Genomic DNA, 14,952 nt, shown 5'->3' on the forward strand with positions numbered 1-14,952 from the left:
TGAAGCCAGCAGTTTGTAAAGCCACAGCTGAGATGAGCCTGATATGTATATTTCAAGAATGTTATAGGCAATACATTGCAGAGTTTTATTAATAGGTCTGGAAGGGACCTATATATGGGTCATGTACATCTCATCATATTGATGAGAAAAATATGTGTTGAAGTGATCCACTGGGATTCAACCCAGGTTTTCATCCGTCAATTCATCTTACTTTACTGCTTCCCTTTGAAAACACCCATGTTTGCATGGGGTGAGCCCCTGAGTTCCACAGGGTCTACTGCTCTGATTCTCTGACAGATGGAGGGAAGACATCTGAACAGCTGGGGCTCTGCATTGCACCAGGTCTGCTTTTCTGGGATGGACTGAGCAGCTGCTTTAGGCAACACACTCTGTATTTCAGAAGCAACACTGAAGGCAGCGAGGCAGGTGAACCGAACAGATGGTCTCTGATTGACACACTTAACATCCTACACTCCTCAAAGGGCAGTCTGACTCTCCATGCCTGCATCGCAAGGAGATGCTGTCCATGCATTGTATCACTGTGTGTTCCTCTACAAGCCTGTGTGTCTTCATTTACTTCTGAAACATTTATGATATGCTGAGGACACGTTATGTGGCAGGTCCATAACAATAAAACAATAGCAATGAAAAACAGGGTGAAATATTTTAAGTGACACCCTAAAAGTATATATGCTTCCCAGGTGGCTCAGTGGTAAAGAATTCTTCTGACAATGCAGGAGACGCAGATTTGATCCCTGGGTCAGAAGATCACCTGGACGAGAAAATGGCCAACGCACTCCAGTATTCTTGCCTAGGAAATACCACGGATAAAGGAGTCTGGTGGCCGATAGCCCATGGGATCACAAAGAGTAGGACACGACTTAGTGACGGAATCGCAACAACAAAAGTACACAAATAGAGTTAAAACTAAGTTATATTTATTGCATCCATGCATATAGGACTTGAAGTTAGATTTAAAGACGTCAGCTTCACAGACAAATCATTGCCTTGGCTTTCACGTTTTCTGGTGATCAGCACTATTCTGACTTAGTTTTCCTGGGAACACGAGTGTCTGTTGTGCAATATTGATGAACTTGAGTTTGGAGCTCCTAGCACTGTATCTCTCTCTATGAATAATAGGGAACACATAAATGATTAAAACAAGGCAACCAGAAACCTGATCTTACCAGTCCTCCTTGGTATCAAATTCATTTATCAGCCCACCAAGGTTGCCGACCTCAATTCCCTAGAGCCTAGCAACTAAAATGATTAACTGGTCCATTCTCTTATTTCATTCATTTAATTTGAAGGAGAAAAAAGTGAAAATATTTTTAATGAATTGACCTGTACACAATTACTTTAGCTTGCTGCATCCTATAAAATATGTACTAATGGTACATATACCCCAACAGAGATAAGAGTGAACAAAGAAATATAACTTTTATTACATATCTTCTTCATATTAATTAACCTGTTATCCCAGGTTTAGTCCTCTCTCTACAATTCTCCAGACTATTCTAACCTCAAATGCATATGAATTGAAAGAATACGCTGGTAGATATAAAGATCTAATTGGATTTCTCTAGAAGAAATAAACATTTAAGGGAATTTTTAAACTGTATTTACATTTGTAGTGATTAATGGAGAATCCTAAGGCTGAGTAAAGCATCAGTTCCGTTCAGTTCAGTTCAGTCACTCAGTCGTGTCCGACTCTTTGCGACCCCATGAATCACAGCACGCCAGGCCTCCCTATTCATCACCAACTCCCGGAGTTCACCCAGACTCATGTCCATTGAGTCACTGATACCATCCAGCCATCTCATCCTCTGTCGTCCCCTTCTCCTCCTGCCCCCAATCCCTCCCAGCATCAGAATCTTTTCCAATGAGTCAACTCTTGGCATGAGATGGCCAAAGTACTGGAGTTTCAGCTTTAGCATCATTCCCTCCAAAGAAATCCCAGGGCTGATCTCCTTCAGAATGGACTGGTTGGATCTCCTTGCAGTCCAAGGGACTCTCAAGAGTCTTCTCCAACACCACAGTTCAAAAGTGTCAATTCTTCGGCACTCAGCCTTCTTCACAGTCCAACTCTCACATCCATACATGACCACTGGAAAAACCATAGCCTTGACTAGACGAACCTTTGTTGGCAAAGTAATGTCTCTGCTTTTGAATATGCCATCTAGGTTGGTCATAACTTTCCTTCCAAGGAGTAAGCATAGTTTCCCTCAAACCTCAAGGCAAAATTATTCTGTTAGACGTTTCATGAAAATGATATCACTTTCTTCATGGAATAATAAGCACAGAGAAAAAAATAACAGCATATGTGTAGATTTATTTATTTTCATTGCAATGACCAAATAATCAAAGGATCAATTCTTTCTAAGCACCTGTACAGCACTATGTAGTATTTTAATATGATTAAGGTGGATTATACTCAGCAGTGTATTGGTCAATATTTAACAACTGGTTAGGGTGTGGGAGCCCTGATTTGCAGTGTGTTGGTATCTATGTGATAAATACACATACCATGACTGATGTCAAGCCTTCAATATAAATTCACTGGACAGGGCGTAAAGAAGAAATGTGTTGTAATGCATCATTATACAGTATTTTCTCCATACAGAATCTGTTATATTTAGTAAATAAAAAGCCAAAATATCCAGTTAAATCTGAATTTCAGATAACCAATACGTAATTGTTTTAGTGTAAGAATTTCTATGTGATATTTGAGACATGCTTAGAAATTTATTCACTTTTTTTTCTGAAATTTAAATTTAACTGGGCATCCTGGATTTTATCTGGCATTCCTAATGTCAAGGCCATAGGCATAACCTAAAGGGCATAAATAATAGTAAAATGGAATGAGTTTTGAGGATTTTTTTTACCTATCTTTTGAAAATAATTTACATTTTAAGTTTATATAATTTGATTTTTTAATAATGGCTGTGTTTGAAAACTGGCTCACAAAATTCCTAACAATTTAACCATTTGCTGTTGCAAGTCAGTGCTAGCACACCTCTGATATTATATTTAAGTATAATACATCTAAGCCAGAGAGTTAGACTTTGAAAATGCAATGATAGTACAAATCTTAAAGTGTAGCTTTATTATTCATAATATCACTATGAATTTAAAACAGCTCATAAACATGGCTTCATTCACTTTCCATTGAAATAAATTTCAGTGGAATTGACCTCTCCTAACCCCCATACCACCCCTTAACTCCCACTCCTGGAAAAACTTCTCTGTAGCAAGGAAAAATGCACTTTCAGATTTCTTCCTTTCCATTTTTAGAGATTTGTGTCATGACCAGCCATCTTTTGAATTGGGTGATCTTATGAAAAAGCTCTAACTTCAAATTGTCTGCCACTTTTCCATGGGCTGAAGGATCGAGATCCAGAGTAGGTGGTCATTTTGTTTCCATCTTTAGCTGAGCACTTTGATCAGATACTGGTAACTTAAAGATAAGCCTAGAATTCTGTTTGGGGTACAGGTGAAAAATCTGCACTAGTTCACAGAGTAATTGGATTAGGAGTGTGTAGGCTTGCAGATAAGGAGAAGAAAATGGGATTAAGATGAGCTCTAGAGAACTGAGTATGGAGGAGGCCTCAACAACCCTTTACCTGATTTTGAAAGTAATAAAAAAAATAAGATAAAATAAATAAAGCAAGTATCCTTCACTTTAATCAAACTTAACACTCAGAACGTTTTCTCTTTTTGACATGAGGGTATTTCTATTTCATGGTAAAAGCTTGCATTGTGAATTCTTTCTCTCTGTGTGTGTGTATACACACACACACACACACACACAGTTTTTTTTTTTTTTAGATTAAGCTTTATTTTAGGTTTTCTCCAAGTGATGAATACCCAGCACACATTCTATTTCGTATTACAAGTTTAATTTTAATTAAATTAATTTCCAGTCAACGTTTGCCCTATATGTTGATTTCAGAACACCAGATGCAGCACTAAAAGAGTAGTTTGTATTTTATGTCAGAACCTGTACCTGACAAAGACATCTAGATGAAAAATACCAAATTTTGATATCAACTCTAGTTCTGTAATCTAGCTTATTTTCTTAATTTTCTTATTTCTTGTATTAGAAAATTGTGTCACAAATAGACCCTAATGTTGGGAATGATTAATGGCAAAAGAAGAAGGCAGCAGATGAAAAGATGGTTAGAGAGTATGACTGATTCAGACATGAATTTGAGCAAACTTCAGAAGATAGTGAAGGACAGGGAAGCCTGGTGTGCTGCAGTCCATGGGGTCGAAAAGAGTCAGAAGCAACTTAGAGACTGAATACCAGCAACATCACAAATAGGATGGTTGAAGTCATTTCCATTTGAAGTCTTCAACATGTTTGAAATCTTTTCTATTAATTCAAATATTAACTCAGCAAAATACTCTTCTAGGTTCCTCATAGATATTTATAGACTTTAGTTACCAAACTTGAGTTTTAATTATACCAGAAATCTATATTATTGGTAGCAATTGAACAAGACAGAATTGAACCATTTTACTAGTATAACAAGGTCTTAAAATCTTCTGGACTTCCCTGGTGGAGCAGTGGATAGGAGTTCACTTGCCAGTGCAGCAGACATGGGTTCGATCCCTGGTCAGAGAAGATTCTTCATGCTGTGGGGGCAACTAAGCTTGTGTAAGCCACAGCTACTGAAGCTCATTCACCTAGAGCCTGCACTCCTCAACAAGAGAAGCCACTGCAAGGAGTGCCCTGGCACTGCAATGAAGAGTAGCCTTGCCAGGAGCAACTAGAGAAAGCCCTTGTGCAGCAACAAAGACCCAGCACAGCCAAAAATTAATTAATGAATGAATTTTAAAAAGCTACATATTCCTCTAAAATAGCTTGTCTAGGGAATTCCCTGGCGGGCCAGTGGTTAGTGCTCCATTTCCACTGCAGGAGGCCTGGGTTCAATCCCAGGATTTGATGTGTGGTCGGGGAACTAAGATCCCACATGCTGTGGCCCTAAAGTAAATTAATTAATTAATTTTTAAAATAAATTAGCTTATCAATATTCCAACCATAACCAGCTAAAAAGTAGAATGGACAAAATATAAGTGAATGAGAATAATATTTCTGACTTGCTTTTTCCACTACTCATTTCATTTTTGTTGCTGTTGTTGTTGTTATTCTTATCCAGGAACTCAAGGTGTCTTTACCCAGTGGAATGGTCCAATTCCATTCCTAAAGCTTATGAATCCTGTGGTTCTGACTTGTTTGGCTGCTGTAATTTTCTATCAGCTTTACTTTTGGACCTGAAAATACTGAAAGACAGCCCAGAGAATCCCCTGGCTTTCACATATAGGCCTCCAGTTGTTTAGCAGCAACCCAATTTCCTCTTGGTAATTAGAATGAATCATGTTACCTGGTGGATTAATCCCCTTCTTTTCCTCTCTGCTCAGTAGCACAAGGATTCCAAAATGGCAAGGTGGTAGTGTCATCTTCCAATTCAACAGAACTACTATTGTATTCCCAGTGGAGTATTCCACTCTTGGGAAATAAAAACTCTAAGCCAAAAGATGGGTGGGCTTCCCTGGTGGCGCTACAGTTAAAGAATCTGCTTGCAAAACAGGAGACACCTGAGATGCAGTTTCAATCCCTGCATTGGGAAGATCCCTTGGAGGAGGAAATGACAACCCACCCCGGTACTCTTGCCTGAAAACTCCCATGGACAGAAGAGCCTAATACAGTCCAAAAGGTCTCAAAGAGTCAGACAGACACTACTGAACGACCTGACACACACAAGCCAGCAGATCTCACAGTATAGGGACAGAAAGCAAAAATTCCGCAAGTAAGTTAAAAACTGAGAAACTATAACTTAAAAACTGGCACAATTATTAAATGAACAAAAATAATAAAGTATACATACATCTTAATGGGCTTCCCTGGTGGCTCAGCCTGAAATGCAGGATACCCTGTTTCAATCCCTGGCTCAGGAAGGTTCCCTAGAGGAGGAAATGTCAACCCATCCTGTACTCTTGCCTGGAGAATTTCATGGACAGAGGAGCCTGGAGGGCTATAGTCCCTGGGGTCACAGAGTTGAACGTGACTAGGTGACTAACACACACACACACACACACACACACACACACACATCTTAATTAACATACTAGAGAAGGCAATGGCACCCCACCCCAGTACTCTTGCCTGGAAAATCCCATGGATGGAGGAGCCTGGTAGGCTGCAGTCCATGGGGTCACTGAGGGTCAGACACAACTGAGCGACTTCACTTTCACTTTTCACTTTCATGCATTGGAGAAGGAAATGGCAACCCACTCCAGTGTTCTTGCCTGGAGAATCCCAGGGACGGGGGAGCCTGGTGGGCTGCCGTCTCTGGGGTCACACAGAGTCAGACACAACTGAAGTGACTTAGCCGTAGCAGTAGCAGCAGAGAAACAAAATTACAACCATGAAATGAAATCAGAATATTATATAAAAGGAATACTCAAAGAATACTTAGGAAAGAGATCTTAGAAATTAAAAATGTAAGAGCAGAACTTTTTAATTTAATATAAGAGGATGAGAATAAAGCTCTGTGAATGTCACAGAAATTTTTTAAATTAATTAAAAGATAGAAAATAAAAGAGAAAAGATACAAAAGTTAGAGGACCGGTCCAAAAAGTTCATCATCCAATTGATAATATTTCAGAAAAAGAGGAAAAAATAGACAAAGGAAGATATTTAACAAAAAACTGAGAGAAAGTCTTCCAGAATTCAAGAATGTGAGTTTTTTAATAAAAATGTCCATAACAGTAGACTGAACAAAGACCCACACTAAGGTTCATTGTCACTGATCACATACACTTAGAACAGGGAAAAGACCTTACAAGTTTCTAGAGAGAGAGAAAAAAGTTACATACAAAGGATCAGGTAAAAGGATCCCACTAGCAATACTGGAAGGAGCTGTTGCTACTACAGTCTATATGGCAGACCTTGTTCCCACCTTGAGGAAAGCTTTGCTCAGTCAGACCTTGTGCAGGAGTGCATTATATTTACATAAAAGACAGAAGATGAATAAAGAGAAGGGTAGAGATGCTCTAGTTTAATCAGGTATAGGGAGCCTGGCGCCCTCTCTGCATCTTCTGTTCTTTGAACACAGGACATTGGTACAAAACTGCTGTCCTGACAAACTTACCACTGTATTATCATCTCAGGGTTAGGGGATGGTAGTGTCTCAGCAGTGAAAGGATTCAGCTTCAGTAAATCCCAGGAAGATGTCTGCCTATCATTCTGGTTTTAAGCTTTCAGAGAATTATCTATATTATTAAGTTTGGAATAGTTTAGCTTTATCATCCATTCAATAAAAGCACTGAGGATACAGTGTGAAGAGTCCTTACCAGGAAGATGGGCTTTTAACACCTAATTACACCATCAATTATTTAATTACAATTGTGTTGAGTGCTATGAAGAGAAAGTACAGGATGCTTTGACAGTGTGGGGCTGAGAAGACTTCCTTGAGGAGATGACATTTACAAAGATCACTGGTTGATTAGTGGGAATTAATTAGTCCAAGAGATTGCAAATCCAAACTCCTTCTGGGTGGCAAGCAGCTAACACCAATGTGTACCTGGCAGGGGTAAGACTGAAAGAAAAACAAAAGGTCCTAAGGCAGATTGGAGGAAGTCTACTGGCCTTAAGGCATTCAAATTCAAGCTTTAAAAATCTCTGGACTGGCCAAACAAAAGAGGTCTGCAGCCAAAGACAGCAGAAGGCCTGGCATGCTGCTCGGGCTCTCAGATGCAGGCAGGAGGAAAAGCAGAAACAATGGCCCTGAGGCGGGAAGAGCTGTCTGTTTTGATGAACCAGAAAACAGCAACCTTAATGGATGAAGGAGAGAATGGGTCCACCCTGGCAGATGATGGACAGGAGCCATGTCACTCAAGGCCTCATCGGCAGGAGAGGGCTAAGGTCTTCATCCCAAGTATCCTTGGATGCACTGAGGGTTTTAAGCAGAGAAGTGAACTAATTCAAGTTGTATTTTTAAAATCTCACTGGGCAACAATTTTAAAATCTCACTGGGAAGCAGCAGTTCGGAAGCCATTGTGGTGGTTCCATCTCTCCCTTAGTTTTTCATCTACATTATGTAAATAACTGTGTGTGTCTTCAAGCAGCCTTACACCTGTATTCCTCACCCTAGGTGACCAAATTTGATGTTTCCTTCTTAGCCCCAATGCTGACAAAAAAGAAAAAATTGCCATTATCAGCGCTCTGGAGTGGAATCTTCCATGTGCTGGCTGATATGGCAGTTGGTTCACTTTCTGAAACCAGGATTGCTAAGACAGTCAAGCCTCAAGAAATTCATGTGACTGGGGAAAGAGATACTTAAGCCAATAAATATTAAGTGCTATGGTGCTAGCAGTGCTAATGTAAATCTGAAGTATTACAAAAGCAAGAGAACATGTGCCTAACGTACCAGAGGAGGGGCAAATCAAGCAAACGTAAAAACTGTTGCTGGATTGATCATTTGCTCTAGGATTCTAAAAACAATTCTTCTTTCAAGATGATCTCATGCAGACTTTGCCAATTAACAGATATAAACGTATATGATTATCTGATTTGGTGTATGAATAACTTGCATCATTTGTTTGTCCACTCTCTTGGTGACGCCATTCTTGGTTCTTAAAGAGCCAAGAAGAAAGGAAGTGCTGTGAGTCAGCAAGTCTCCATAATGTTTATTTAAAGACGAAAACTTGAAGTTGGGGGAAAAATGAGTAAGCCAGACACATTTGCTTCCTCTTTTAAAAAATGGAAATGACAAACTCTTGCAACTTTCATACTCTGACCGACATGATGTATTTGTGTTTTTGTTGTTCTTGTACAAGACAAATTGGGTGAGCCTTCTGATATTAAATCATCTTTTTTCAACTTGTTTATTCATTGGTATATTTGGGCTCAAAATTAATTTCTTCTCTCTTTTTCTCTGCCTACCACTTTGCATAAAACATACTCATATGATATTAATGCTACAAATAAAAACACTGGGATTAAACATCATTTCCTTAGTAAAATATACCTTCCTTGATGTAGTAATCTTTCCTTTTTATGATGTCTGTAAATCTAGATTCAGAACTCTCTAGGCTTGTGTTAAGACTTCACTTTATAGCTATTTTGTCCTTGGATAACTCACACAAAATCTTGTGGTGTTGGAAAATCAATTTTTATGCCAAGACCATTTATTTCTGCTCTTGATCAAGGCAAAGGCTCTATGCTACAATCTCTAGGGTGGAGGGAGATTTCCATTGCTCTGAATAGGGAACAGAAGACTTGGGAGTTTCTTTAACACAAGGATTTTCACCCACATTCCCATGACTAGCATGGCAGTACAGCTGTGGGGCTGGCAGATTGTCCAGAAGTGAGCCACACACGGTTGGCATCATCATGCTGATTGATTCCTTTTCAGAGTGTTGTTCCAATGCCTCAGACATACGCCCACACATCTCCTAAACCTGGTTTTCCCTCCAAATGACCAAACTAAAGGCGAATAAAACGATCATTGTCACATCTCTCTCTTTTTACTTTGATTCATACAGTCCTTAGCAACCAGAGTGGAGAAGGCAATGGCACCCCACTCCAGTACTCTTGCCTGGAAAATCCCATGGATGGAGGAGCCTGGTGGGCTGCCGTCCATGGGGTCACTAAGAGTCAGACACGACTGAGCACCTTCACTTTCCCTTTTCATCATTGGAGAAGGAAATGGCAACCCACTCCAGTGTTCTTGCCTGGAGAATCCCAGGGACGGGGGAGCCTGGTGGGCTGCCATCTATGGGGTTGCAAAGGGTCGGACATGACTGATGTGACTTAGCAGCAGCAGCAATAGCAACCAGAGTACCTACATTAGGGCACATTGCAATGGTTGTCATAACTCAAGAAACCAAATTTCTGATCTTTTCAAGAAATGTGTGTCAATCTTTTGATAGTTAAAAGATTTAAAACCTGAAACTGATAGGCAAAATACATCATCTTCCACTAAAAACTTTTTGAGCTGGATAGTTCACATGGAATAGAGTTAATAATGGTAATAATAAATAGGTAATGACTACTGTGTGCCATGTGTTAAGACTATATTATATTATAGTCTTACTATATTATAGTAAGTCTATACTATATTATTTCATTTACTCTTACAACTATAAATGGTAATATAAGGAGACTGTGTTTTATTTTGATGTAAAACATATTTTTTTGCTTCACTTATACTTTGCTTCACTTTACCTAAAAGTTGTTATTTAGTTTAGCACAGTATCTATCATATAGGAAGCATTCATTGTATTCACTTATTCAAACAAGTATTCTTGAGTGAATGCCTTAAAAGTGTCTTTCAAATGGTAGTTCTGATATGGTCATTTAGATGTCTCTAAACCAAAAAGCAATTTTTGAGAAGCACTACCAAGATGAAAGTTACCCTTCCTTCTCTTAGAGGCGTACACATTTATATGACAAACACTTCATTAGTAAAGTAAAACATGGGAGGCAGATGTGGTAGACTGGAAAGAACCAGAAGCACTGGCTTTGAATGCCCTACATTCTGCTCTAGAGTCCCAGGCAGTCTAGCCCTCCCCAGCTTGCAGCTGGTATTGGGCACAGGAGAGTGGACAAGACATCCCCCCGCCAACCCCTGGGAGATGTAAACAGATGCTTAGGGTCACATTCCCATGAACTGAGGGTGAGGGCAGGGCTGCAGACTAGACAGTGACTGTGGGTGTCCGTGCAGATATGACTCAGGACAGCCAGGTGTTCAGAGCTCACCACAGACACACCAGGTGCAAGCTGGGGAGGGCCCAGGCTGCCAGGATAATCCTTCCTCTGGGAGGACTCAGATTTGTGTCTCTCTGGACCCAGGCAACTGAACTGGAAAAGTTCCAACTCCTTAGCTTGCCACCAAAGTGTTCTCAGGATCTCGCTCTAGTAGAATTTACTTCTCACCACCTTCAGCCTGTTCTGTGTCACAACCCAACAGCTAGTTTATGGGGCTGGAAAGTGCTCAGTATTTTCCTAGGGCTAGGCATCGCCCCCGCTATTTCCACTACCTGGGGCACCGCATCTCCACCCACCACGACTTGTCCAAACCCCTGTCTCCTTCAGAACCCAGCACCAAAAGCCTCCCCTGGATAGAATACTCTCTGACTCTCCCGCTCTCTCCAGACCCGTCAGACATTAACTTATTCTCTTCAGCAGACTTACAGCACTTTCTCAGTATTTCCCAGTTGCCACTTTCTTCTTTGAGTCAGTCATTTGTGTCTGTGGCTTAATTGCCTTTACGAGAATAGAAGCCCCTGGGAGAGGATTTAAGTCAAACATTTTTGTACTCACCCCAAGACCTGGGCTCGGTGCCTTATATGAAGCTGTTACCCAATAAACACTTATTGAGCTAATAATTGTCTATATTGCTGCCTTGCCTGGTATGCTGAGTGAAAAAATAATCATAGTTTAATGGTTCATATATGTACACAAGTTATGGAGAAGAATGGCAACATGGAGAAAGCAGATCACATTATACGACAAAACATAAATGGTGATGTGTGTGTTCAAATGGATACAAAAATATATGTCCTCAAATAATACTGCTCTTAGTGAGAGGTAACAATAAATCAATTTGGTATTAACTACAAACAGCACAGGCTTTCTGACAATCTCAAAGGAATAAGAGGAATGAGGTGAACAGCGGGTCTGAAGACACTAATTTCAGACTTGCCCTGGGAGTGGGCACGCAGAGAGGCAAGAAAGCCTGACTCCCACCTGCAGTGGAAATGCATCTGTGTTAACTATCCAATCGTGAAATGCACTGTTTTATGACTTCAGTCATTCCTGCTTTACTGAGAGCAAATGAGGGAGCGATAATGAGGAGGCCTGCTGCCTATCTCCCCCTCTCCTGGGGCCTCCACCTGCCACAGCAGGACTACCCCTCCTACCCGCGTCTCCCTCTGTGTTTCCTTACCAGCTCAGAAGGCTCTGCTGCACTTCCTTCTTCCAAGGGAAACACCAAGGCCAAGGGATGCTCCAATGTAAGTCCTGAGGAATTCATGCCATGTCATCAGCCTAGCTAGTCATGAGCTTTAATTAGCTGGTTCCATTTGTCTGGGCTTGGGAGATAAAAGTATCGTGTTGAACTACAAGACTGATTTTCATTCTGGAAATGAACGTATAGTTCTTACCTGATCTGTTGCAAAGTCCCCATGGCTTTTGCCCTTGGGAATGATTAGATGCCCTTGAGAGGCTGTGTCCTCCAGCAGAGGTAGCGCCAGCTCCCATAGCTACCAAAACCCCCAGAGGATCAGAATGTGGAGGCTTCACTGCAACTGGAGAGAGACCTAGGCAACATTAGAGCACTTGAGGAGCTCACATTCTATGACTCAACCAACACTGCATTGAAAGAGATTGTCTTTACAAGGACCTGGGTCCTGACCTTCAGTCCTGGCTGAAAGGAATGGTACAGCATGGCCTTGAAGGAGAAGTGAACAGACTTCCATTATTTTATATTAGGAAAACTCTGCCTTCTTGGTAAAGGCCAGGGATTTGACATATAAATGGAAACACAGGCAATTTAAATGAGATGATCTAAAGTTTTAACTGAATTAGATGAATCAAATCATTCACTTTCATTCTAAAACTCTATTTCCACTCAATCCAATTACTTCTCTCTACGACTTTGGCTTTAAAGGGATGTCAGCAGCGATTGCACTGGATTCCCGCTCCCTGACCTCCGCCTCCCCAGTTTTCATGGTAAAGGTGCAGGGATTAAGTGATTGCAGCAGCCAGACGCACGTGCCTCCCAGGGGCAGACACTAGCTAAGGACACCATCTAAACGGATGCGCTTTAAAATACTGGTTTCCTAGAGATTGTTATACTCAGTGCAGTAAGTCAGAGAGAGAACGACAAATATTATACGATATTGCTTATACATGGAATCTAAAACATAATAAATAAATGGAATAAATGAACCTATTTACAAAAAAGAAAGAGAGTCACAGATGGAAAAAGCAAACTTATGTTTATCAAAGTGGAGGAGGGATAAACTGAGATATTGGGATTGACAGATATGCATAACTATATATTAAATAGATAACTAATAAGAATGCTACTGTATAGCACAGTGAACTCTATTCAATACTCAGTAATAACCTCTACAAGTGGATAGATGTATATTATACATATATAAACTGATTCACTTTGCTGTACAGCAGAAACTAACACAATATCATAAAGCAACTATACTCCAATAAAAATTAATTTTAAAAAATACTAGTTTCTTTTGTTTTTTGTACCCTCTTGTTCTCTTTGCCCCCTCACCCTCCATAGAAAGTTAAGATATGTGTGCTCCTCCTCAAGGGCTTAGCAACTTAGCTCTCATAAATCCTCTACATTTATCTTTCACCAACATTAAAGGCCAGCAGTTCAGTTCACAGATTGAGGGGTGTGTACTTCCCTCAGGGCACAGTGGATGAGAATTTGCCTGCCAGTGCATGAGACACGGGTTCAATCCCTGGTCCAGGAAGATTCCACAGGCTGCAGAGCAACTAAGCCCATGTGCCACAACTAACGAGCCCAAGTGCTGCAGCCATGGAAGCTCGCGCACCTGGAGCCTGGGCTTTGCAAAAGTGAAGCCACCACAATGAGAAGCCCTTGCTCGGCCATGAGAGAGTAGCCCCTACTCTGCAATTAGAGAGAGCCGGCGCAGCAATGAAGACCCAGCTCAGCTGAAAATACATAAATAAATATAGCAGTGCGTACATGTCAAATTGAGGGGTGTGACATCAGGTAGAAAGGGCACACAACGGCTTCCTCAGCTGTTGGGAAGGTGTCCAGGGACCTCCCCTCATCTAGTGGACTTGGTGGAAGCATTATCTCAGGTAATTACTGTCCTCAAAACCCAAACCAACCTTGTCCTAGCCCACTCTCACTCTCATGAAAGTTATTAACCTGGCTTATGGGTGGACATAACCATATGTGGCTAAATGAAGGTTTCACAGCTTTGACTGGCTCCGTGAACACAGATTAGCTCTAGACTAAAGTCCCCCAAGTCAATTAAATGTAAGCTAACTGCAAAACCATTCCAGGTGATTTTGTTACACATATTGGGCTTCACAGAAGTTAAATTCTCTCAAGTTTTGAGGTTGGAAATTTTATGGACAAATTGAGAAAACAAGCATTTGTTAGCAATGTTACTGACTGAATTTCTTGCTGAATTCTGCTCCCAAACAGTACACAAATATGAATATTGTTGTTTTTAATCACTAAGTTGTGTCTGACTCTTTTGCAACCCCATGGACTGTAACCTGCCAGGTGCCTCTGTCCATGGGATTTCCCTGGCAAAAATACTGGAGTGACTTGTCATTTCCTTCTCCAGAGGATATTCCTGACCCAAGGATCAAACTCGTGTTTCTTGCATTGGCAGGTTTCTTTACCACTGAGCCACCAGGGAAGCCCCACAAATATGAATAGAGGATTTGCTATTACTGCTTCATCATTGTGTGATGGAATATTTCTGTCTGTATTTTTGGAGTTCTGAATCCTGGAATTAAACTCCTGCCACTTAAATTGTGAAAGGTAGTCAAATTCCCAGAAAAATGTCAAACTAAGAATAATGTCTCCATAAACTATTGAACCATTAGGGTGTGGTCAAATCAAAAGTTTTGCTCTTGATGGTGGCTGATTTCATATAATTGACTTTTGTAAGTATCATGTCATAAAACTAGCAATGGTGCTACACTTAGAATCACCTGGAAGCTTTGAAAAATGTGGTGCTCTGAACCTCCCTTAGATGGAATCAAACTCTTTCCTGTAATGGGGCCTGAGTGTTAGAATTCATTCAGTTCAGTTCAGTTCAGTCACTCAGTCATGTCTGACTCTTTGTGACCCCATGAATCGCAGCACACCAGGCCTCCCTGTCTATCACCAACTCCTGGAGTTTACCCAAACTCACGTCCATCGA

This window comes from Bison bison, unplaced genomic scaffold (genome assembly GCF_000754665.1).
Source record: "Bison bison bison isolate TAMUID 2011002044 unplaced genomic scaffold, Bison_UMD1.0 scf7180017864198, whole genome shotgun sequence".
Taxonomy (NCBI): domain Eukaryota; kingdom Metazoa; phylum Chordata; class Mammalia; order Artiodactyla; family Bovidae; genus Bison; species Bison bison.